General features: G+C 46.0%; 1 protein-coding gene across 5 annotated transcripts in view; it reads left to right on the top strand.

The window, feature by feature from the left end:
* The window catches only part of CPQ (carboxypeptidase Q), a 407,631-nt gene that overhangs the window by 147,690 nt on the left and 237,736 nt on the right, over window positions 1-22,205 (top strand). The window lies entirely within an intron of this gene.

The following is a 22,205-nucleotide window of genomic DNA, read 5'->3' as shown; positions in this document are numbered from 1 at the left end:
AGATATAAAACCGACATTTACTTAGAATAACGAAAATCATAACAAATCACGAATTTAAGAAAGGCTGCTAAATAATACAAACATTACAAAATTCAGAAAAACATCCTAATGCTTTCCTTAAATCGCTACCTGTCAAGTTTCTGTATTTTTTTTTTCTCCCCTCTCTGCTTGCCTACACTTTGATTCCTTTTTATATGACGGTGCTTTTGTGCTTTATTTTCCTGAGAGAGAAGCAAAAGAGGATTCAGTCTTTCCTCCAGGGCGGTGAATAGAAATGTGGTTTTTATTATTGGTAGTTTGGGAAAGTTTATTTCAGGCTTACAGCCTTTTATTGGTCATTCCATATACACGTTTAGGACCGTTGTCAAATTTTGGAAGAGTGCTGTTAAGTCTGTGCCGCGTACGAGCAGTAGGGTTTCAGGACATTATACCCTTTCTCGTGTAGGGACAATGAGCTGACGACATTTGAACGAGTTCACTATTTCCTCTCCAGTGGGACATTATTATAACTTTCCGTAATCTTTATGTTTGTCAGTATTTTGTGTCAAGCCGATAAGAAGCGTCAATCTTTTCTCGAGGTGATTGACTTTTCACTCTCGGTATTCCCGAATTACCCCAGCGGCTGTTCAGCGTGGAAAAAACTACATGAGCCCTGGGTGTTCTTCTATAGGTTGAGAAATTGAACACCAATAAAAAATAAATGTATTTAAAAAAAAGAAAAAAAAAAAAGAAAAAATACATGTCTTTCTCTCCAGAAACCACGGTTTTTGTATGTATTTTATCTGCTGTTGACGCACTCGATTAGGACAAATACGTCATCTCTGCTGCCGCGAGACCCAACCTGCTGAGGCACGTAGAGCACGGGCCTTCATACCTGAGCGCGCCACCCCTTGTGTGGTGGGGCTGGAGGTGGGCCCCCTGCAGACACGGAAACTCCGCTACATTCCACGGCCCACGACGTCCTCCAAAAAGGAAAGACAGAACATAAAATGAGAAGTGTCCATGGTATACCCCAAACCACGCAATGTGCTCTTCCCAGGAGAGAACTTCCTTTCTAAGTCGGCGTAGACGGGAACGGGGTCACTCGTCTGCAGTTCTGTGGTTGGTCATTGGAAGGCTTTCCCTCGTGGTGGCGTCCGGATCCCCCGCAGGTGTCGCAGGGTAGGTGCTGAGCACAGGATGGTCTCCGGCCCTGCTCCGTTGTCTGTGACGCCAGCAGTCCCGGAGCCGTCGAAGGATGGAAGTGACAACTGTCGGTCGCATAAGTACATCCCCCAAAGCCCAACTAAAACAGCCCCACATGGACTCGCTCTTGGCTGGATCCTCAGCACACCTGTATCCATCGCGGCCTCGTCAGAGGGGGGAGAAGGGTGGCAGGAAGGAGGGCAGACGGGTAGGAGCCGGGACACCCGTCCGGGGCGGACACCAGTGCTAGGCCTCCGCAAATGAGGTTAACACCCTCCTCCTCCTCCCTCTCCCCGCTCCTTCCCCCTCTCCCCCTCCTCCTCCCTCTCCCCCTCCTCCTCCCTCTCCCCCTCCTCCCCCCTCTCCCCCTCCTCCTCCCTCTCCCCCTCCTCCCTCTCCCCCTCCTCCCTTCCTCCCTCTCTCCCTCTCCCCTCCTCTCTCTCCCTCCTCCCTCTTCCCCTCCTTCCTCTCCTCCTCCCCCTCCTCCCTCTCTCCCTCCTCCCTCTCTCCCTCCTCCCTCTCCCCCTCCTCCCTCTCTCCCTCCTCCCTCTCCCCCTCCTCCCTCTCCCCCTCCTCTCCCCTCTCTCCCTCTCCCCCCCTCCTCCCCCCTCTCCCCCTCCTCCTCCCTCTTCCCCTCCTCCCCCTCCCTTCCTCCCTTCCTCCCTCTCTCCCTCTCCCCCCCCTCCCCCCTCCCTCCTCCCTCTCCCCCTCCTTCCTCTCCCCCTCCTCCCTCTCTCCCTCCTCCCCCTCCAACCTCTCTCCCTCCTCCCCCTCCTCCCTCTCCTCCTCTTCCTCCCCCTCCTCCCCCTCCCCCTCCTCCCTCTCCTCCTCTTCCTCCCCCTCCTCCCCCTCCCCCTCCTCCCCCTCCCCCTCCTCCCCCTCCCCCTCCTCCCTCTCCCCCTCCTCCCTCTCCCCCTCCTCCCCTCCTCCCCCCCTCCTCCCTTCCTCCCTCTTTCCCTCTCCCCCTCCTCTCTCTTTCCCTCCTCCCTCTCCCCCTCCTCTCTCTCTCCCTCCTCCCTCTTCCCCTCCTTCCTCTCCTCCTCCCCCTCCTCCCTCTCCCCCTCCTCTCTCTCCTCCTCTTCCTCCCTCTCCTCCTCCTCCCTCTCCTCCTCCTCCCCTTCCTCCCACTCCTCCCCCTCCTCCTCCTCACCCTACATGTGTCCCCAGCTTTGCAGTTTTGAGTGGTCTCGCTCTTGGAATTCTCATAGGCGTCTTCTTCCTGTTTCTACTTCCTTTTCCTTTCAGAATCTAGGTTTTGAAAATGTGAGAGGCGGGTGAGCCCCTAGAGAACACCTGCTCACCCCCGCACCGCGCAGATGGGGGCCGTGGGGCCGAGGTCACCGAGCGAGCCAACGGCAGAACGGGGACGCACGTGGTTCAGGCCCTGATCCCACGTCTGCCTCCAGGGACCTGGGCGGCTGAGCTCTCCCGGGCCCAGAACACTGCTTTCGGCTTCGTGGGGTTCCTCCTCCCGCCAACTGCGGCTGAGGTTCTTGAGAGTTAGCGCGTACCCCGCGTGCTTCTGAAATGCCCCCTAATAGTGCTGCTTTGCTCCTCTTGATAGGACTTTAGGCCAAGTGCCCCATGAACATCCCACATGGGATGGAGACCCGCCTCGTGAGGACGGAGGCTTTCCACGGGCCTTGGGCCTCCCTCTCCTCAGCGGGGAAGAGCCTATTCCTCAGCTGCCGGCCGCCTCTGGGGCTTGGTTTCTAATCTCCGGGGAGGCGAGGCCCACAGAATGTCATCCCTTCTCCTGCTAAGGAAAGAGGCTGTGAAATAGGCCCCCACGGCTCACGCTCACGGTGCTTAGGGCCAGCTGCACCCCTAACGCCACGCGGTGTCCCCCGAGTGTTTCGTGCGGGGAACTCTCGTGCCCATAAAGCCCCATGGAGGCCTGCTGGCGGCGGGCTGATCTTTAGCTTAATTGGAATGATTTCCCCGAGAAAACTAAAGTTTACGGACATATGCTCATAGAGTGCCCACCAGTGCCCATCAGTGCCCACCACTGATGTGGGTTTTCTCTAAATCCTAGGACTGTCTCAATTCAGAGAGAGGAAGAGAAGAGAGTTGACGCGTCTTCAGCCGCTTTTAAGCGTTTGCACGTCTATCTGTCGTCTCAGTGGAGCCTTAACAAGGGTCCTGGGAGGCCCGGAGCTTTATGCACATTTTATAATTGAGTAACTTGATCAAGATTGTATCAGAGGACATTTTGAAAAAGGGCTTGCTTGCTTTTTTCTTTCTTTCTTTCTTTCTTTCTTTTTTTTTTTTGCTTATCTATTTTGCAATTTAAAGACTAATAGTTTTGGTATAATTGAATGGGAATTAAAGGAAAAAAAAATACATAGATAAGGATTCTGTAAGCTCATGTTACCCAAGGTTGCAAGAGAGACCAGTGTGTCCCCGCTGAGGACCGGGCTGGGAGCAGGAAAGGCGGGAAACCACCCAAACGTCCGAGGGCCCGCAGCGGCCACGCGGACAGGCCTCTGCAGTCGGGTGCTGTGCCCAGGAAGGTGGCTGTGAAAGGTCCTGCTTGTGCTTCTGTGAGGCTCCCCTCCTCCTCGTCCTTCAGTGGGTGCCGGTGGCAAACAGCAGCGTCTGCCTGGATCCCCTGTTTCCTGGCACCGCGGAGGGCGCAGGCCGCGCCCGGGCAGGGTTGGCGAGAGCTTCCCTTCCAGCCTCGCCCGCCGCGGCTCCAATCCATCAGCATCGCCGGCCTGGCCCGCCTTGGCAGCGCCCCAAGCCCCGGGAGGAAGACGAGCTGCGGGATGCAGACCTCGAAATCAGGGCTGAGTTCATGAAATCGCCCCTCCGCTTGCCCTCGCCTGTTAGGGAATCCTGCCCCGGCCGGGCTGGGAAAAGAGCGTCGCTGGTCGCTGGTCGTGCTCTCGGAAGCACGTCAGGTCGCTCTGCTGCTGTTTCCTCCTTTCTCAACTAAAACCCAAAGAAAGAACCACACAAAACAAGCAGGACTCCCTCCCCCCCCCCAAAAAAAAAGACACAAGGTGAGCGTGGAGGCACTTTGTACTATTTTCATACTTCATGTGTTCGGTCCCATTTCTCCCAGCAAACACGATGGGATGGGAAGCGCCTCTTTGTCCTCCTTTCCCCGCCTTGTGGCCTGAGATCGGTAGGTGAACCTACAGGTGCACCGGCCTCCAGCAAAGAGCTGCTTTTGCTCTGCACGCAGCCGTCTCCCTGCCTCTCCCCGCTCCCCGCGTCTGTGTGCCTCCTCCTCGCCCTCCGTGCAGGGCTGGGGGGAACCTCTCACTCTTCCTTTGACAGGTGTCAGATAGACGGTATGAGCTCATTTAGGCTGAACTGTCTGGGGGAGGCTGAATCTGTTGGAGAGAACAGCAATTGGGATGACAAGTGCCAGGACACACCAGATGGCACGGCTGGAGAAACCTTATCAGGCGCCCCGCTCACGTTCCAGGTGGCCTCTCTGTCTCTCTCTCGTTCCTATTCCTGCTTGCTCGTGGTTGACCCAAAGGGGAACCTGGACATACAAACGAAGTGGCCCTTCTAAGTCCCCGGGGAAGAGAAATAAATGATCGTGACTCAGCATGAGATGCCTACACCCGCCTCCCTCCCCCAAAAGAATAGCCGGTGCTTGCTTACTGTTACTCACATTTATCATCACGGGCGCTTCCCAGACCTGTTTGCAAAGAAGCCTCAATTTTGAGCCCCGCTGGTTATTTAATAAACAGGTCTGTTCCCCAAGCTGCAAAAAAAAAATAAATAAATAAAATAGATAAATAAATAAATGACAGTCCCCAACTGTGGCTCCCGTTTGGTGGTTCTTGCCGAGATATGAGCAGAAGTGTCCTCAAACCCTACCACCACCACCACACCCCCCCCCCCCCGCCCCTTTGCCACACAGTTTGATATCCTGCCTGCAAGGGAACCTGCGCTCATAAATGTCATGGGAAGGTATTTAGGGAACGTGAGATTTTTTTTTTGGGGGGGGGGTGTCCACATAAAACATTCTAAAATTCAAGGCCGGGGCACTGTGGCAGGCTCCAATCTGTGAATCATTATATTCTCAACATTGCCTGGGAACAGGAAGAGAGAGATCAGCCTTTATAGACACAGACAGGATTTCTCCCCTGAACGCTGGTAATTCCTGTGACATTCACTGTTTGCTTATGTTTGCAGTGAAATTCCTTCCCTCAGCCTTGCCCTGTGTCCTTCTGAAAGAGTCCTACAAGTCCATGGTCTGGGTACACAAACAAAGCAGATGTTTTTAGTGCTGGGCCTAAGGGTGGGGTTTTTTTTTTTTTGGGGGGGGGGTTGTTTTTGTTTTTGTTTTTTTTCTGGTCAATATTTGGTTCACATCAGAACATTTATTTTTCCAGCCTGTGAGCTTTGGCTCTGAATTTGCATATTTTGGGAGCTTAGATGTTGTTGCTCATTCAGTGGTGAAGCATATTCACAGAAAAGGCCTGTTGTGAGTGGACAAAATGAAGTGCTAAGTAGTCTAGACGACACATACTTTTACTTTTTTTATTATTTAAAGAATCTATTTTGATTTTGAATCATTTATTTATTTAGTTCTGTGCTAAATGCTATGCGTGCTGCGCCTTAGGAAGCCCGTCGTTGGGGCAAAACCAGTTGCTGACGATGCCATAGCTATCTGACGGCTGAAATTTTATAGACGACTTCAGGTGGAAATCCGAGGAAGAGCCCCTGAGCAGCTCCATCTTACCTGTCACAACCCCCGTGTGGCAAGGAAAGGACTTTTCCCACCAAGAGCTTTTGGAACTTTAGCATATTATTATTACTGTTACATGTTTGTTTGTTTATTTATTTATTTATTTATTTATTTATTTATTTATTTATTCATGAGACACAGAGACCCAGGCAGAGGGAGAAGCAGGCTCCATGCAGGGAGCCCGATGTGGGACTCAATCCCCGGACCCCAGGGTCACCCTGGGCTGAAGGTGGCGCTAAACCCCTGAGCCACCCGGGTGTCCCTAGTGTTACATTGTTTTTTTTTTTTAAATTTATACTTATTTGAGAAAGAGAAAATATGCAGTGGGGAGGGGCAGAGGGAGAGGGAGAGGGAGAAGCAGACGCCCCACTGAGCAGGGACCCTGACATGGGATCGACCCCAGGACCCCGGGATCATGACCTGAGCAGAAGGCAGACACTTAAACCGACTGAGCCCCCCAGGCATCCCTGATATTATTATTATTATTATTATTATTATTATTTATTACTTATTATTAAAGACCTTTTTTTTTAGAGCAATTGTACGTTTGCAACAAGACAGAAAGGGAGGTGCGGACATTTCCCAGGTACCCACCGCCTGCCTACACGCGCAGCTTCCCCCGTCATCCACGTCACCCACCAGAATGGTGAAGTTTCTCCCCGAATTGACCGAAGGCTCACTCTTGGTGGTGTGCGTTGTGCGGGTTTGGGCCAACCTACAGCGGCGGGTGTCCACCCTTCCAGCATCGTTCTGAGTATCTCCACTGCCCCGAACCTACTCTGTGCTTCGCGAACTCCTCTTCCTCTGCCCCTCCTAGCCCTGGCAACTCTTGATCTTTTTATTATCTCCCTATTTTGTCTCTTCTGGAACCACACGGCGTGTAGCCTTTTCAGATTGGCTCCATTCACCTGATAATCGACATTTAAGGCGTCCCCGTGTCTTTTCGTCGCTTGATAGCTCGTTTCTTTTTAGCCCTGAATAGTATCCCACTGTCCGGATGCCACGGTGCATCTGTTCACCTGCTGAAGCACATCTTGATCATTTCCGAGGTTCAGCAATTATGAAGGAGGCTGCTGTAAAGCTCCGTGTGCAGGTTTTTACGTGGACATAAGTTTTCAGCTCCTTTGGGTAAAGACCGAGGAGCACCATTACTGGGTCGTACGTGGTCAGCTGCCAAACTGCCTTTCAGAGTGGCCGGCCAGTTCGCATTCCCACCACCAACGGATGGAGTGTCTGTAGCCCCGTATCCTACCAGCATTTGGTGTTATCAGTGTTTTAGATTTTGGCCGTTCTAATATTTATGTTTAAAGGTATCTCACTGTTGTTTCCATTTCCATTTCCCTGATGACATGTGACGTGTGGCATCTTTTCATGTGTTTATTTGCTATCTGGATGTCCTCTTTGGTGAGGTGTCCATTAAGGTTTTTGGCTCATTTTAATTTTTAAAAAAAATTTTTTTCTTTCTTTTTGGGGAAAGGAGGAGGTGAGGGGAAGATATTGGCTTTATTTATTTATTTAAAAATTTTTAAGTAGGCTCCATGCCTCCATGCCCAGCGTGGAGCCCAATGCAGGGCTTGAACTCACCACCCTGAGATCAAGACCTGAGCTGAGATCAAGAGTCAGACTGAGCCACCCAGGTACCCCTCTGGCTCAGTTTTAAATCAAGCTGTTTTCTTATTGTTGAGTTTTAACAGTTCTTTTTAAATTTAGGATTAAATATTCTTCATCAGATGTGTCTTTTTCTCCCAGTCCGTGACTTGTCTTCTAATTTCCTTGATACTGTCTTTTGCAGAAGAGGAATTTTTGATTTTAACAAAGTCAGATTTATCAATCCCATCACGGATTGTATCTTGGGTTTTGTAGATAAAAAGACATTGCCATACCCAAGGTCATTTAAGTTTTCTAACTGTTATCTTCTAGGAATTTCATGTCTATGAACATAAACATTTAGTTCTATGATCCATTTTGGGTTAATTTTTGTAAGGTCTGTGTCTAGATTCATTTTTTTGCATGTGGAGAAGTTGAAGAGACTGTCTATGCTCCATCTTATTGCCTTTGCTCCTTTGTCAAAGATCAGATGACTATATGTATGTGCGTCTATTTCCGGGTTTCTATTCTGTTCCATTAGGTCTATTTGTCTATGCTTTCATCAATACCATACCGTCTTATTTACTTTATTTTTTTAAATATTTTATTTATTTATTCATGAGAAACAGAGGCAGAGACACAGGCAGAGGGAAAAGCAGGCTCCCTGCGGGGAGCCCAGTGTGAGACTCGATCCCAAGACCCCGGAGTCATGCCCTGAGCCAAAGGCAGATGCTCAACCATTGAGCCACCCAGAGGCCCCCATACTGTTTTGATTATTGTAGCTTTATAGGATGCCTTAAGGTTGGATAGTGTTAGTCCTTCAACTTAGTTCATCTTCAATATTGTGTTGGCTATTCTTAGCACATTATTTTTAACAAATTTAGATTTCTGATTTTTGAAAGAGGTTTTTTAAAAAAGATTTTATCAATTTATTTGAGAGAGAGAGAGATGGAGACAGAGCTTCAACAAGGGGGAGGGACAGAGGGCAAGGGAGAAGCAGACTTCTCGCTAAGCAGGGAGCCTGATGTGGGGCTTCATCCCAGAACCCTGAGATCATGGCCTGAGCAGAAGGCAGATGCTTAACCAAATGAGCCACCCAAGTGTCCTGGATTTATGATTTTTTTTAATGATTTACTGATTTATTTGAGAGAGAGAAAGAACAAGCACAAATGGAGGGAGGAACAGAGGGAGAGAATCCTAAGTAGACTCCTCACTGCGCACAGAGCCAGACAGGGACTTGATCTCATGACCCTGAGATCATAACCTGAGCTGAAATCAAGAGTCAGATGCTCAGCTGACTGAGCCACCCAGGCACCACTAGATTTCTGAGTTTTGAGGACATATCAGATTAGCAGACGTAGGAATGATAGAGGACATTCTGACATTGAGGGAAAAGACAAGAAAACTAAAATGTGCCACAGAGCTAGATTGCCATGCCCACAATGGTGGAAATTCACAAGTACAGCATTGAATCGTGCAGAAAACTCGCATCTTTTTTAAGAAACAAAGTGGGGAGATTGAAGACCCAGTAGAAGTGGAAGTGTTGCATATATAATTTACGTTCTTAATATAAGAAACTGACTTATGCAATGAGGCTGTAAGTCCCAAAATGTATAAGCTAGAAACCCAGGAGTCTGAAGGCCTGAGAGCTAGGAAAGCCAATGATATGGTTCCGATCCCAAATGGAGCATGCTTAAGACCTGGGAGGAGCCAGTGTTTCAGTGTGAAGGCAGGGAAAACTGATGTCCTAGTCTGAAGGCAGTCATGTAGGAGAGATTCTTACTCTGGGAGTAGAGTCTTTTTGTTCTGTTTAGGCTTTCACCTGATTGGATGAGACCCATTCATATTAATCTCATCCAGAAACATTCTCATGGAAATACCCAGAACGATGTTTGACCAAATATCTGGGCATCCCATGGCCCAGTCAAGTTGACACATTGAAATTAACCCTTTCAGCCATCCTTCCAGTTTCATTAAGGTATCTTCCTATCTCTGGACAGCAGGTGGCTGTTAAGAAGGGTCAGGAATAGAAGGCTGATGGTGGTGTTATAGGCCCAAGGATCCAGGGCAAAGATAATAAATCCAGCCCTGATAGGAGAATGCCTGGTTCTGGGAAATAGGTAGATGAGCTTCTAAATTATGTAAAGAATTCATTCATTCATTTTTTTTTTCATTTTAGTCTTAAGTCATGTACTACTTCCTCAGGAGGAACTATCCCTAAATACCGTCTAAAATAGTCCTTTCAACATGAACAGACTTTTCTCCAAAGAAGACATACACATGACCAACAGACACATGAAAAAATGTTCAACATCGCTAGGAATCAGGGAAATACAAACCACAATGAGATGCCACCTCACACCAGTGAGAATGGCTAAACCTAACAAGACAGGAAACAACAACTGTTGGACGGGTTGTGGAGAAAGGGGAACCCTCTTGCACTGTTTGTTGGTGGGAATGCAAGTTGGGGCAGCCACTCTGGAGAACAGTATGGAGGTTCTTCAAAAAGTCAAAAATAGAGCTACCCCATGACCCAGCAATTGCACTACTGGGTATTTATCCCAAAGATACAGATGCAGTGATCTGAAGGGACATCACCCCAGTGTTCATAGCAGCAATGTCCACAATAGCCAAACTATGGAAAGAGCCATCGAGGCTCTTGGACAAAGATGTCCATCGAGGGCTGAATGGATAAAGAAGACGTGGTGTATAGACACATATACACCGGAATATTACTGAGCCATCAAAAGATGAAATCTTGCCATTTGCAATGAAATGGATGGAATTAGAGGGTATTATGCAAAACAAAATAAGTCAATCAGAGAAACAGAGTTATCATATGATCTCACTCGTATGTGGAATTTAAGAAACAGAACGAGGATCATAGGGGAAGGGAGGGGAAAATACAGTAAGAAGAAATCAGAGGAGACAAACTATAAGACACTTAACTATAGGAACAAACTGTGAGTCACTGGAGGGGAGGGTGTGGGTGGTGGGGGAACTGGGTGGTGGACATTAAGGAGGACACGCGATGCGATGAGCACTGGGTGTTATATGCAACTGATGAATCACTGACCTCTACCTCGGAAACTAATAATATACTATATGTTAATTAATTGAATTAAAATCAAGAAAATAAAATAGCCTTTTCAGCTGCTGTCATTTATTCAGAAAAATTTATTGAGGGCCTACCCCATGCAAGGCACTGGAGATTCAACAATGACTATGAGCAGCAGACAAAGTCCCTGCTTTTATGCATGTTACACACTGGTGGGGGCAGATAGAAACTAAAAGAGCAAATAAAGGATGTAATTCCTGATAGTGATAAATGCTGTAAGAAATAAAGGGATGCCATAAGAAAGGGTGGGACGTAGATTGTGGGGAGCAGGAATGGAAGCAAGAAGACCAGATGTTTAAAAGGCCGTTGTTGCAAATGTCCAGGAGAGAGACCCTGAGAGCTGCCTGTGGTAGGAGCCGTGGAGACGGCGGAGGGGGCCGTCAGATGGGGCTGTCCCGGAGGCCGAGACTTCAGGGCCTGCTGAGGGATTGAATGTGGGAACAGAGGGAAATCAAGGATTCAAGGGTGGTCACTTTGTTTTATTTTCTTGATGGCCCTTATTTTTAATGGAAATTATCTTATTTCATCGCATACTTCTTAGCTTCTGTCTCCTCCCAGGGAGAGAAGGAGCCTTGCTTATCAGGTACGAGGCCCTGCCCTTTCAGTATCTGCACTAGTGGGTGCCTTGAATGAATGCACGTGCGACCACCTGCGAGTGGTTTATACGCATCAGGCCTGTCCTATGGCAGATACAGAGGGGAACAAGGTGGAGGCCCCTCTCGACGCGTGGCCTGCGTGCCCAGGGACGAGTAGACAATAAACATGGGGATTAGGTTGTTTCAGGCTTTGGTAAGTCTTGTGTTGAAAAAAAAAAATCAATAGGGTGGGAAGGAAACCTCTCCTCTCATTTTTCTGTTGTTCTGCATGTGTTCACTAGATTGTAACTTGTGGGAAAGCAAGGCCCAGGTCTTATATTCTTGTAGGGCGCTGGCTGAGCCGATAGCGCGTACCCAGAAGCCTTGGGATGGTCATGCCCCGAAGGCACGCTTTGTTCCTGGTGGACCTTAGGCCCCTGTGGTGTTATCTGTGCAACGTGACCAGCTAGACAAGTCGGCCAAGGCCCTCCTTTGTCGTGTAGGTCGGCGACACCTGGCCCTGTGGGCCTGTGCCTGGACAGGCCTGTATTGACTGCTCCCCTGGCTTTGGTTGCTAACCAGCGCAGAAGCCCACCTGTGGATTGGCCAAGCCACACGCAGCCTCAGCCTCGCTGCAAGTTCAGCTGCAGATAGTGCCTCAAGGCCTCTGGGGAGGAATTGAATCTGTAGGGGAGTCAGCTTGGGCCCATGAACAGGGAGCGCCAGAAGCAGCGCCCAGAGGGATCAGAGGAGCATCTGCGTGTTTGTTAAAAAACAAAACAAAAACTCCACCTCCTTCCCTGCTTACGGAACATATTTAGACCTCCTCTTATGAAGTCATTTCTTCCACAGCATCTGCTTTGAACAGAAGGTTTTCAAAAGAGCTTTGTTTCCCCTTGAGCAGTCTTTCCCTCGGCTAAAGATGCACAATCAGGGGAACATTTTATCTGGGTTGCTGCTGGTCAGCTATCGACATGAAAAATGAAAAATCCTCCCTAACAGGAGCGGGCACAGAATGCTCCGGCAGCACGGCAGCTTGCAGTTGTCCTTTTACAAACTCCTGTGCGTGCTTTAGCCAAACAGACTTTGCGGTGGGCAGGTGGGCAGCAAATACCTGTTACGTGCTTCCTGGATAGAGGTTCTGCACAGGGAACGGTTGCTCAAGGTGTGCCCTCTTGGTGCTTTTCCTGTCCCTGAGTTCCCCATAACTGAAGATTGCTGACCCGTTTAGCACCTTTAGGAGGAAAGGGAAAACCAGGCTGATGAGAGAGCAGACTAGGAAGAGAGGCGTCTTGAGAATTTTTGTGCTGTGAACAGCAGCTTAGCAGGACGCGAAGGAAGACAGCAGATAACTCGTCATTCAAAACCGAAGGGTCCGACGCACGATGCCCTGCCATTTGAGTGTCTGACTGTTCTCTTGCTGATGAGCACCACGCTCCGAAGTCCCTTCGTGTGGACTTAGGTCCTAAGCAGTGAGAGCGCCGAGCGTGTGAGGACACTGCCGGGAGTGAGGCAGGATATGCAGCTCCATCCCACGGTGTCTGTCGTTGGGGGCCACAGTGCGGGGGCGCCCAGAACACGTGTCCGTGGAGGCTGCGTCTCAAGGAGGACCAGACCGAGGTTGATAAGAGAACTATGAAGTCTTGTGAGAACACGGGGAGGAAGATATTTTCTTCTTGGAGGAATCCAGGCCTGGCGAGGGATCCTTCCCCCCCTTACCCCAGCTCCTAATTTTGAGTGTTCCTCTCGGGTTATTAGTTTTCTCTAGCTTGGGGCAGGCCTCATCAAGCCTGGTATGTGTGTCTGTGTTTGCTTTTATCAGATAATCTCCTATCTACTTTGAGTTTACCCTTTGTTTCCAATTCCTTGCTTAACCTCGAGTCCTTTGCACAGCAGGGCCAAACATTCAGAACATTACTCCTTTGTTTCCTACCAAAGGGACATCACTGATGCACAATCGTATTAGCAAAATGGATATGACTAAAATCCCCACTGCCGGGTAGTTAGGAGGAAGAGATCTCACTCCCTGTAGGTCTACCAGCTTCTTGCCTTCTATCCTATCAAGGCAAATAGGTTGCTGGCTCACTAATTTGCCAACTGTTGTCATCAAGTGCCTCCTTTCCTGCGATGCGGCCAGCTATGCGTATCTCTCCGCTCCCAAGGTGATTGAAACATTTAAGTAGTTTTGAGAATTAATTACTTTTAAAAATAGAAAGACGTCAACAAACAGGTAAATATTTCCTTGACTCCTCCTCACCACCACCACTGTACCCAAGTCAGTATTCTTGGATGGAATCACGGCTGTGAGTTCGATGTGTATTTTTCCAAACTTCTTTTCCATGCATTGACATGTATGTTTACAGATGTTATGTAAATGTGTAGTTTTGTGGGTTTTTTTTTTCTATCAACTCAGTTTAGACATCTTACTACATCAGTACACACAGCACTACTCCGTTGCTTTTATTTTTCATTTTTCTCTTGATAGTCATTTGTTTTTCTGACTCTTGGTATGCCTTATAATTCTTGCTTGAATGCCAGACATTGTTTTGACAAGCTGGAGAAGCTCCACAGGTTTGTTTACCTTGCCTCTGCTACACAGATTAAGTTGAGGGCCTGAGGACTTTAATCCAATCATATATTATGTTGTTTCAGAATAGGTTAGAATTTCATTAAGACTCCATCTCCTGCTGGTTATGCCTATTTTTGGAGCAAGGCCCTTCAGGGCTTCCAGCCAAAAGCTTGGTAGATCTTTGAATCCATAGCACTAAGAGAATGTGGAATTTCTGGTCTACTTTTGAGGGGTTTTGGCTTAGCTCTTTAGTCTTCTGCCACACAGCTTCAGAACTTGACAAGGGAGACCAGCTCTGCCATCGGAGCCCCTCAAATCTCCAGTTTTGTCACTGAAGCTCAAATGGCTGCCAGAGTGTCTTCTGGTTTCTAGGTCCCAGAAGCTGTCCTCTGCCCAGGCCTACTCTGACTCTCTTTGTGATCCTCAGGGGTGAACCAGCTCAGGAGTGGCAAGTGTCCCCTGTGGGTAGCTGTGTGTGCTTAGGTCACCTCTGAAATCTTTTCTTTTTTGGAATTTTACTTTTTTTAGTCCTCTTTGCTTCAGTAGCTCTAATGTTTTTAAATAATTATATATTAATTATAAATTAATTATAAAATTATAGATATAAAATTATAAATATATAATAATTATATATTAAACAATTATATATTTGTTGTAGTTTATTTGACTTTTCTTATTATTTTAGTGGGAATGTTGGCATGCCATGAACAACTCTGTTTTAACTGCTTTCAACTTCTGCAGATTATTTCATTGCATGGCATATTATCTTCTGTAGTTTATTTAGCCATTTCCCCGTTTATGGACATACTGATTATTTTAATTTTTCACTTTTGTTTACAATCTTGCAATTAAAATTCAAGTATATGCATGTTTGTGCATTTATTTATGGCAGTTACTGATATCTGGAATTTCTGGATTGAAAAATACAGATTTTTAATTTTAATAGAGATTGCCAAATTTTTGGTTCTCCAAAATGATTTAAATTTGAATGTCAGAGTTGAGGCAACCTTTTAACTGAACCAATGCTTTTTAGGTCTGTGTCTGGTCTAATAGCTTGGATGTAGTACCAAATAGTTTTCCTAGGAACATGCAAGGGCCTATTAACTCCTTCAGAGACACAGAGTACACTGAAGGCTTACCTGCTGTGTTGCCCTTGCCACTCTGACCTCAGTGCTCTTCTGAGGATTCATTCAGTACATTTACAACATGTTAGATGATCTTGTGGTGGATTATAAGAGTTCAACAAATTCTTTAGGACACCAGGAGAGTGATATAGGCACTGAGGAGACATTTAGTAGAAAGAAAGAAATCACCAAGAATAGCATATTTTCAATACAGGCAATTTCCCAGTTGAAAAGCTTACCTATTATTGCACCGAGAGAATACTGGTCACTGTTTCGAAGCTATAGGACCTGTTCTTTATTCATATGACTGATTTTCCCATGTGAATGCTTTAATATCAATCCTTTGGATGGTTTGATCAGTGTATTTGAATACCTTTTCAGATCCCCTCAAGCTTTTTGACCCAGTAGCGGTTCCTTTTTTTGGCAGGACACCGGGGGTAGGAAGGTAGCCTTTTCAAGGCACTTATTGGTATCAAGCGGTGGGAAGGATTGGAGCTGTGTACTGGGGGCGTGCAAGTACGCTCAGCCTATAGGAGCACCTCCAATTCATAGGGTAGATCTGCTGGAGTGTTTGTCTTGGGTCTCCTTTCACTCCAGGATAGAAATAACCTCTTGGCTGAGTAGGTAGGAGGTAAGGTAAGTCTCAGGCCTCTGGACATTTAACCTAAAATTCTAAAAGAAAATTCCTTATTCTTTTTTTCTTTTGCAGACCCTCAGCTTTAGGCAGCATTCATATACTCTCTTTGTATTGAAACAAAAAGCTGTAGTGCTTATGTTCAAAACCAGCAAGTGGATTATTAATGTGAGTTTCATGGTAATAAATACTTGTTCATTTTGAATTAAAAAGAAATGAATTTGGATTTAATGATGTCAGTTTAAATCTTTGAAATGTAGTGGAGGAGGGATCAGGAATAGAGCAGTCTCTGTTCTGGACTCATTCATTTACTCCTCCTCATTAAGCAGTTATTCAGACCCTACTCAGCATTAGACATTGGGCTTTGCATTGGTGATAGAAACTGAACAAGACTGTGATGTTTTTGTTGGTACTGTATCATAAAAATTATGTAGATTGATTTCTAAGCCTTTTAGAATTTAGAAAGTGGAAACCAAATAAAAATACTCCAGTTAGGAGCAAAATTGGTCAACCAGTTGCGTGAGAAAGTACTATCCTTTTTAAGAGTAATTTAGAATCTTATGACTAAGACTAAGCAGAAAATTGGGAAGCACAGTGAAAGGGGAAAGAAGTTAATGGAATTGGGACAGAACTGAGAGGACAAAATTTGAATAAAAGGAGGAAAAGCAACTAGAATTTGAGGAAGGTTGCTTAGGTCACTAAGCTTATAAGATCTTCTATTTCCCAATCAGTACACTGTGACCCTGAAGATATAAGGACATGACAAAGATATCACCGGGGTGTGATAAATCCTTTGCGTTCTCACTTCCCTTTGCTAATTCTGGCATCAGAGTTGTTGCAGAGAACATGCTCAACAGGGAACAGAGACACATCTTAAACAGGTGTGCTTATTCTTAAACAAACTTGATATGTTGAAATTCAGATTTCTTCACTCAACAGAAAGTAGATGATTACCCAGAATGCCTGGCACCCAGTGCTCCCCACACTAGGAATGCACATGACAGACCTATTGATCCAGCATTCTGGGAGTGAGAAGCCTTGAGGATGGGCGAGCTTGTATATACCCAATCATGATATAAAATAGGATATGATTAAGACTTTAAAGAAAATGCAGACAAAATATTGGGGATGTTCAGATAGAAAGTACTTCTGGTTGTTGGGGAATTGAGTAGAGGGAGGGCGGGCAAACAAATCAGAAGTTTTCATGAAGGGGAGAGTATTTTAACTGATCATGGGAGATGATTTGAATGTCAACAACTGATAGATCTCCACAGAGATGGAGGATGTGGACATTACTGGTGAGGGAACAACAGGAAAAAAGCCGTAAAGAAAGAGAGCTTGTCTCGTGACTATTGATGTTTAATGGGCGGGGGGATGGGGGAGGAGGGGAGATGCAGCATGCAGAGAAAGAGTGTACTTTGGAGTCACACAGTATGTTTTCAGATTCCTTCTATTTATAAATATGGACTATGCCCATGCTATCTAACCTTTCTGAATCTCAGATTCCCCATCTTTAAAATGAGGATAATAATATTGATTTTGTTTTTAGTATGTGTGTGTTTTGATTTTTATGTGTGTGAAGATTGGTTATAATCTATGTAAACTCTGGCTCTTAATAAGTGGTAGCAAATATTACTGTAAATAATTAGGCTGTCTCAATTTGGGGTAAAAAAATAGTCTGTAATCAACTTTCGGATGGCCTTGAGCTAGTTTAAGAATATAGACTATATATATGGGCAGTGGAGAGCCATTGAAAATGTTTAACAAGGGAATGGTGTGGTTAAAGTTTACAATTTGAAATTTTATACTGATACCAGTGATGATGCCAGATTCATCGTAGAAACAATGTGTAAAATATTAGAACAATTAGATATGGGGAATGGTGTCAGACGCTGCTAGTCATGCCTGGGTATCTGCTCTTTCCCCCTTCACAGTGATAAAAACCTTGAATCTTAGCTGTTAACTTGGTCATCAAAAATAAAGACTATAGTTCTCAACTTTCCTTTCAGCCAGGTGTAGCCAAGAGACTGTTCTCGTCAGAAGTATCATACAGCATGGCTAAAAGGTGGCTGGCATGCAACCTTTTCTTCCATCACTTCTTTTATATCACTTAGATAATCTGCCATTTTGGTGTTGTTGTAGTTGCTCATTTGGAATATTGGAGGGATGAATTGGAAGGTAGCCTGAGGGGATCCCTGGTGGCTCAGTGGTTTAGCGCCTGCCTTCAGCCCAGGGTGTGATCCTGGAGACCCAGGATCAAGTCCCACGTTGGGCTCCCTGCATGGAGCCTGCTTCTCCCTTTGCCTGTGTCTCTCCCTCTCTCTCTTTGTGTCTCTCATGAATAAGTAAATAAAATCTTTTTTTTTTTTTTTTTTAAAAAAAAAAAAAGGAAGGTAGCCTGAGTCTCAGACTTCATGGAACAGATTGTCATTCTAGCCCTAGACTGATTCCACCAACTTCTCCATGAAAGAGGATTAAAATACCTTGAAGCCACTGAGACTTTGAGATTCTGTTACTTGCTGTAGAATCTAATCCTAGTCGACTCAGAGCCAGAGGGGAAAAAAAAATGAATAGGAGCTTAGTTTCTAGGATTTCAAGCCAAAAACAGGAATAGGAATATAAAGAAATATGTTTGAAGCAGGAGGATAATGCTTTTCGCTTGGGGTCTAATCCAAGTGGAGATGTCAGATGATTAGCAATGAGTGTTAGGAGCCCAGAAAGGAGGTCAGAGTGGGAGATTATAGACTTGGAGTGGGTAATAGGCATCTAAGTAGCTCTGATAATTGAGTGTGTGGCAGGGGATGAAATTTCCAAGGGAGAAGAGTGTAGAAAGAGTGAGAAAAAAGTGATTGCAAAAAACTGAAGGCTGAAGACTCTGGGAGGTCTCTGTTCATAGAGGAAGAAACAAGAGAGGTAGTGAAATGTGGCAGGAGATGCATGACGATGGTGAGGGGGCAAAGAAAGAAGGGTTGAGACTGAATTGGAGAAGCTTATTTCTTTTGCACCTGGCAGGAAATGTGTAAGAAGAAAGGAATTTCCAGGTTTCCCATAGTTGAGAAAGTGTTGTTATATATGTATATATGTTATCTGTGCTTGTGAATGGATAAAATCCTATTTTTTGCTGAATGGCTCAGGGAGGACTTTGATTTGTTTTCTGCTTTTAATGCTTGGTTATAGCCTTGGTCAGGCTCTTCTCAGGTGAACCGGTACACACCAAAATGTCCCAGGAACCGAATCATGGAGGATGAATGGTCTTGGTTGGAAAGTCACTTCACGTGTTTCAAGCTGTGAGCAGACGATCATGCTACTTAAGCAGCAGACCATGAAGACTGAGAACTCATGAATGGTTTTGGCATTGGCATCAAACAAAAATAATTAAAAATTGGATTTGACATGTTATAATAGCGTGCATCATTATCTTTGGTCTTGGTGGTAACAGGTCATCCAGGAACTGGCCATAACTAGTAATACTCAGTATTACTTTTGCCTGGATTTATACCAGAAATGTATAGGGGTAGCTGTAAGAGGGACTAATGAGAAATGTGAGAGAAAAGAAGATTTGTGCCAAGAGGAAGGTTTGGAAGGAGTAGGCACTGTTACTCTCCCACTTCCTAACCAGCTTGTTCGAGAGCTGGAGGCCTAGAGTGCTTCCCCCAGTCGAGCACCTAGTGTGTCTAGGTTCCCAGTCTCCAGGGCCAGCAAATCTGGCAGCCGTATTGTCTCATTTGGAGAGGGTGGAAGACTTCTCTATCTTCTCTATCTGTGGTTCCTTGACTTCCTGAAAGGTCTTTGAGACTTTATGCAAGGCCCACCCCAAAACTTTTCCTCCTCCCCCCAGCAGGAGAAGAGGAAGCAGACCATGGAAACGTGTTCTCTGCCCTCATCACGAGCTAGAGGGGAGGTCTGTTACAGCTATCTGGGACGGGGTGTTGCCCTGAGCCGCAGTATACAGGACAGTTATATGTTCCGTGTTTTCAAAGATGAAACAATGCAGAGTGCAGCCCCATAAGAACCCCAGAAGAGTCCCCAACCACAATGAGAAAATATCACGCTTGCCTCCATATCTTCCAAACCCAGAGTTGTGCCTGAAGTATTCGCCGAGTGAATTTTGGGTAATATTCTTGTCTCAGGGATATTTAAACATCCATCCTAAATCTAATCCGTGCTCTGTATTTTTAAACATAAGGAAATGGACACCAGTAGCTACATGGAGGACTGGGACGGGGGATGAGGCATAGCATGGGGAGAGAGTGAGAGATAGTGTCTCCCCATAAAGTGTTCATTGTAGGTGCTCACGGAATCTCGGTTCACACTTCAGTTCCTTTAATTGCTAGGTGTGTGATATTGGGCAAATTTCTTAAATTTGAGCCACGGTGTCTTCATTTTTAAAATCTGAGTAACAGGGATCCCTGGGTGGCGCAGCGGTTTAGCGCCTGCCTTTGGCCCAGGGCGCGATCCTGGAGACCCGGGATCGAATCCCACATCGGGCTCCCCGTGCATGGAGCCTGCTTCTCCCTCTGCCTGTGTCTCTGCCTCTCTCTCTCTCTGTGACTATCATAAATAAATAAATTTAAAAAAAAAATAAAAAAAAAATAAAATCTGAGTAACAATGCCCATCTTTTATGATTTTGTAAAAAGTAAATAAAGTTTATGAGAAACTTCTTAGTAAATTCCAAGCGACAATTCAGATGTTGGACGTTATTATTGGTACCAATAGCAGTAGTAATAAAATAACAACAATTGAAGCACCGCCAGAGAGTGGGGTCTGTGGAGGAAGACGTGATGGACGCTTGCATGGAACATACGGGCCCCGGGCCCCTGCGTGTAGAGGAAGGCAGGTGGCCCAGAGCAGCAGGACAGTAAGGACGGCTGCTATTTTAAACGATGGCATACGGGGCATTTGTTTACGCTGTTTTGAAGACGCACCAACACTCTAAGCCAGGTCCTATCTCCACTTTACAGATGAGCAACCTGAGGCTGAGCCTGGTTATGAAAACTCCTATAAGTCATACTGTGAGTTCGTGTCAAAGGTGACTTTGCCCCTGGTCTCTCGGGTTCATTTGGCGACCTTGCCTCTCCAGGAGTCGACGCAGAATCAGCAGTTCCTTGGATGGCGGCTGAGCTCTATCCACTTTGAATGCTTCAGAAGGCTGCTCCCCCGCGCAGAGAGCCCTGCGGCCTGGCCTGTGTGGACTAGAGAGGCAGGTGTGGGGAGTGAGCTGACTCGGTCGGGGGAGGGCAGGGCACGGGGCTCCGGGCAGCTCTGAGTTTTGAGCAGCGCGTAGATGATGTGCTGAGATACCCAGGTGTCTCTTTCCTTGACAAGCGCATGTGAAAGGAGCCCAGCGGGACCCTTTCCGGGGTTTGTGGTCGATCTGCTACCCTGAGGACGGTGGCCACTTATTGAATTCCTATTCCACTCAACTTCAGTTCATTTGACTTTAGAGGGGTTGCAACATGCCCTTGCCTCCCAATCTGGGCTTTCTCTAGATTTGCTGTGTGACTGATTCTTTGTCAGACTTCGTTAGAAATGCAGATGGTATCGATTTTAAATAGATCCGTGGAGTTTGAGAACAGAGCACAGATGAGGAGAGGTTGAATTTTCCCTAAACTCAAGTTGCCTGAATTAAACTCGTCATCTCCCAGTCATGGACATCATCATGGAAATAATAACCTGTATCTTATTCATCCATCCCTCCACGCCTACTCTCTATTGTGTGCATACTGAGTGCTAGACATCTAGCGACAGATACAGGAGCGAGGCCTGTCCCGAAGAGTGGAACGGAAGCCTGAGCGTGGTATCCGGATTTGTCTGGGAAATATATGCCCAGCAAGTGTTTGTGAAAGTGGGAATTTTTATTTTTCCCCTCACAGGACAGGAGTTGCATTTATTTTGCTCACAGGCATAGCCTATTGCCACAGAGTCTAGCACAGAATCTGGCTTAGCTAAGTACCCAAGACATTTTGTGAGTTGACCTGATATTTCAAGTATTATATTATCATAATATAATATATTATTAGTGTTTCCACTTACATGATCAAGTGGCCAGAATGAGTTCATTCAACCCATGAGTCCTTTTTGCTTCCCTTAGTGAGCTGGAAATTTTGGTTGCCAAAGTCAATCTGGTAGCCAAATGTTTAAATTTTGGTAATTAATGATTGCGCTGAGTCACAGGTCTGATGAATGATTTATTTTTAATAAAAGCAGAAGGTTCATGACAAGCTCAGCAAATCTGTTGGCAGTTTTAAGACATTACACCAGGTTGCTTAGGAAAATATCCCAGCAAATGAGACCTATTAGATTATATAATGTTCTTGCAAGGCAACTAGGAAAAGAACTTTAAAAATCTTGTCTATTTTGTTATTTAAAAGTGAAAATTACCTGAAAAGGGAACAAACTGGGAAACTGATTAGATGTTTGATGTCATTTTTTTTTTTTTTTTTGTAATTTGAAGGAGTAGTGGGTTTCAATTTCTCACAAAAGTTAAATCATAGTTCTAAACATGGAAATAATAGTTGCCATTTGATTACTATTTTTTTCAGAGTTGGCTTACCTGTTTTTGGATGGTTTTAGTTACCCCCTTCTTTTTAAAATTCAAAGTTTAGGGGCAACCTTAGTGGCTCAGCAGTTTAGCAACACCTTCAGCCCAGGGCTTGATCCTGGAGACCCGGGATCGAGTCTTGCAGCGGGCTCCCTGC

Source organism: Canis lupus, chromosome 28 (assembly GCF_048164855.1).
Source record: "Canis lupus baileyi chromosome 28, mCanLup2.hap1, whole genome shotgun sequence".
NCBI lineage: Eukaryota > Metazoa > Chordata > Mammalia > Carnivora > Canidae > Canis > Canis lupus.
The sequence above is the reverse complement of the archived record's forward strand: the minus strand, read 5'-3'. Positions and strand labels throughout refer to the sequence as shown.